General features: G+C 38.0%; 1 pseudogene; it reads left to right on the top strand.

Annotated features, from left to right (window-relative positions):
- Positions 1-200: 200 nt before the first annotated feature.
- LOC145594541 (G-type lectin S-receptor-like serine/threonine-protein kinase SD2-5 pseudogene) lies at positions 201-3,489 on the top strand (annotated as a pseudogene).
- The last annotated feature ends 317 nt before the right edge of the window (positions 3,490-3,806 follow it).

The raw sequence follows: 3,806 nt of genomic DNA, 5'->3' as shown, positions 1-3,806 counted from the left end.
AGCATAAAAATTGGTTGCAAAACAAATTGACTTGAAATCACTATCATTTTCGTCCAACTTTCTCATTAATTAAATCACCCACTTTCTTTAATTTCTTCTTCCTTCCCACAATTTACTCTTCCAGATGAACTCCCATCTACCCTCATCAAACCTCATTGAAAATCTTGCTTACCCATTTCCTAAAGTTATCAAATACTTTATACTACATCATTATCCTAAAATTCATTAATATATTATACTTTGTATTATATTCTTCCTATCCAAATTATGCATATGTCACCTTCATAACAATACAGAATTTCTCTGTTGCATAATTTTTTTTTTAAAAAAAACCCAACTCAGATCTTTCTTTTTAATAGAAACAGAGGAAACGGAGTATAGTCTATAAATAAAATTGTGTAATTCATCTTATTAATGAAAAAGGAAGGTGACCCATGTGAGAAAATCCCACTTGTATTATTTGATCTTTCTGATCCAGAAACTTAGGCCAGTTAGGAGAGAGAAATTTTTCTTGTTTCTGAACTACTTTCATTTACTAGCTATGCCAGAAGATGAGGTATTTTTTCTATTATTCCTCTTAACTTCTACTCACAATCCAAATCAATTTTGTGGGCTTGTTTTCTCTCATATTTGCCTTTATTGAGAATACCCTTTAAAGATTTTGATCCAAATTCACAAATTTTGGGTAGTTTAGTTTAATTCTAGTTAATTGTCCAAAATGATTGTGAGAATAATTCTTGATAAAATTTTTCAATTTTTATTGTGATCACTATTTCTTGCAATTATCTTAGTGCAAATTCTTGATTGTTGTGCAAATAATTTTGTTCAAAGTAAAAATGGGTAACTGGGGTTTTCTTCTTTTCAAATTCCCATTATTTTTGCTCATTCTACTTGCATTATCTCAATCTTGTATTGGTAGTATTCAAAGAAGTAGCAAAATATTTCCAGGGTTTGAAGCATCTCAAATGGGGTTTATTGATAATAATGGGTTATTTCTGTTATCAAATGACACAACTTTTGCATTTGGGTTTAAACCAACTAATGATGTAACATTGTTTTTGTTAGTCATTTTTCACCAAGAGAGTTCCACAATTGTGTGGACTGCTAATAGAGTTTTCCCAGTTGGGAATTCTGATAGTTTTGTGTTTGATAGTGATGGTAGTGTGTCCCTCCAAAGTGGAGGAAAGGCGGTATGGAAGCCGGATACAGGGCGAAAACCGGTTTCTGTGATTGAATTGCAGGATACTGGGAATTTGGTGTTGTATGGGAGTGATAATAGTACTATAGTGTGGGAGAGTTTTAAGAATCCTACTGATACCCTTCTTTCGAATCAGGATTTCGTCGAAGGGATGAAGCTTTCTAGCAATCCCAATAAGGGTAACTTGTCATATGTGCTTGAGATTAAGTCTGGTGATATGATTCTGTCTGCTGGGTATGAAACATCCCAGACTTATTGGTCTATGAAACAAGATACTAGGAAGATCATTAATAAGGATGGTGGGGGGATTAAGACGGCGAGGATTGAGTCGAATTCATGGAAGTTTTATGATGAAAGCAAGTCTTTGTTATGGCAATTGGTGATCTCTTCTACTAATTCCAATGCTAGGAATTCTACTTGGATTGCAGTGTTGGGGAGTGATGGGTTTTTGGACTTCCTAAGCATTGGAAATAGTCCATCAAAGGCGGCTTCTCAGGTGAAAATACCGAGTGATCTATGTCAAACACCCGAGCCTTGTGATGCATATAATGCTTGTTCTAGTAACAGGTGCCAGTGTCCTTCAGGACTAGTCTCACGGTCCTGTACAACCGGCATCTCTGATCCATGTGGTAACTCGAGTGCCAGTGTTCAGCTTGTTAATCCCGGGGATGGGCTTAGCTACTTTGCTCTTGGGTTTACTCAGCCATCCATGAAAACTGATTTGGATGGCTGCAAGGCCTCTTGTACTGGTAATTGTTCGTGCCTTGGTTTGTTCTTTGATAACAGCTCGCGCAGTTGCTATCTGTTTGATGGGATTGGAAGTTTTACATCTGATCCTACATCCAAATACTCTGTCTTTGTGAAAGCTACTATAGACGAAAGTGTTGAAGAAGGGGATGGTGGAGGCAGTAGCAAGCACTTGCCTATTGTGATCACCATTGTTATCCTGACTGTACTGATTGTAGTCAGTATGGTTTATGTAGGATACAGGCATTACACGAAAAAGAAGGAAGTGCCTGGAAGTCCTCAGGAACATTCCGAAGAGGACAATTTTCTTGAGTCGTTAGCAGGGATGCCGGTCAGATTTAGCTACCAGTCTCTGCAGGATGCCACCAACAACTTCTCTGTGAAGCTTGGGCAAGGAGGATTTGGTTCAGTTTACAGAGGGAAGCTTCCTGATGGAACTCCTCTTGCTGTGAAGAAACTTGAAGGGGTCGGTCAGGGGAAAAAAGAGTTTCGAGCTGAAGTTAGCATCATTGGCAGCATTCACCACAACCATTTGGTCAGACTGAAGGGGTTTTGTACTGAAGGGAGCCACCGGCTTTTAGCCTATGAGTTCATGGCAAACAATTCCTTAGACAAATGGATTTTTAAGAGAAATAAGGACAATGATTGTTTGTTGGACTGGCCAACAAGGTTCAATATCGCGGTGGGTACTGCCAAAGGACTAGCATATCTCCATGAGGACTGTGAGGTGAAGATTGTCCATTGTGATATAAAGCCAGAGAATGTTCTTCTTGATGAACATTTTGAGGCAAAAGTGTCAGATTTCGGGTTAGCCAAGTTGATGACAAGGGAGCAAAGTCATGTTTTTACTACACTTCGTGGCACAAGGGGATATCTTGCACCCGAATGGATAACAAACTACGCAATCTCAGAGAAGAGTGATGTGTACAGCTACGGAATGGTATTGCTTGAGATCATTGGAGGAAGGAAAAGCTATGATCCTTCACTTCCATCTGAGAAATCTCATTTTCCGGCCTATGCATTCAAGATGATGGAGGAAGGGAAGCTAATAGAAATCCTTGATTCAGGTCTACAATACGGCCCTAATGAAGAGAGTGTTAAGACCGCGATTAAGGTTGCATTATGGTGCATACAAGAAGACATGTCAATGAGACCCCCTATGACTAAAGTTGTCCAAATGCTTGAAGGCATCTCTTCTGTTCCTATGCCTCCAACATCTTCCTTGACGGGTGCAAGGCTATTTTCGAACTTCTTTAAGTTATCTAGCAATGAGGGTACCGTGACTGGGAGTTCATCAGGGCCATCAGATTGCAACAGCGAAGCCTACCAGTCGGCTGTCCGGCTCTCAGGGCCAAGATAGTTGATGCCTATACACTTTACAGGAATATATTAAATTTGTATCATCTTGTACATACAAGTATAATTTAGTTAGAGGTGAATGAAAGTTTTGTTACACAATGTTATAATATCTTGTTGTATGAAACAGTGAAACACTATGTTTGTGAGTTTGTGACATAGATTAGGTATGAAGAATAGTTTGTTACATAAAATTTGTCATTATTGTCCAGATTTGATTTTCTTCCTAACTCCTAAGGGTGTCAAATGTATTATCCCAAGAAACCAAACCTTGTACTAAAGATTATGGGAATTAAATAATTACTAATTAATGGAGCAAATGTCAACTTAAAAGAGTATTTAATCAAAGCAACAGCAAAACTACTGTTTGTCCTGGTGTTGCCACATAAAAGGATCAATCATCCAAGCATAAATGAGTCTTTGCTGTTCTGACTTGTCTGACATATCATATTATCATATGCTAATCTTAATTTAATATTTGAATCTACATGCTTATTTATTGTAT

Source organism: Chenopodium album, chromosome 19, assembly GCF_948465745.1.
Source record: "Chenopodium album chromosome 19, dcCheAlbu1.1, whole genome shotgun sequence".
Lineage (NCBI taxonomy): Eukaryota > Viridiplantae > Streptophyta > Magnoliopsida > Caryophyllales > Amaranthaceae > Chenopodium > Chenopodium album.
Note: the sequence above shows the minus strand (reverse complement) of the source record. Positions and strands in the feature narration are given on the sequence as shown.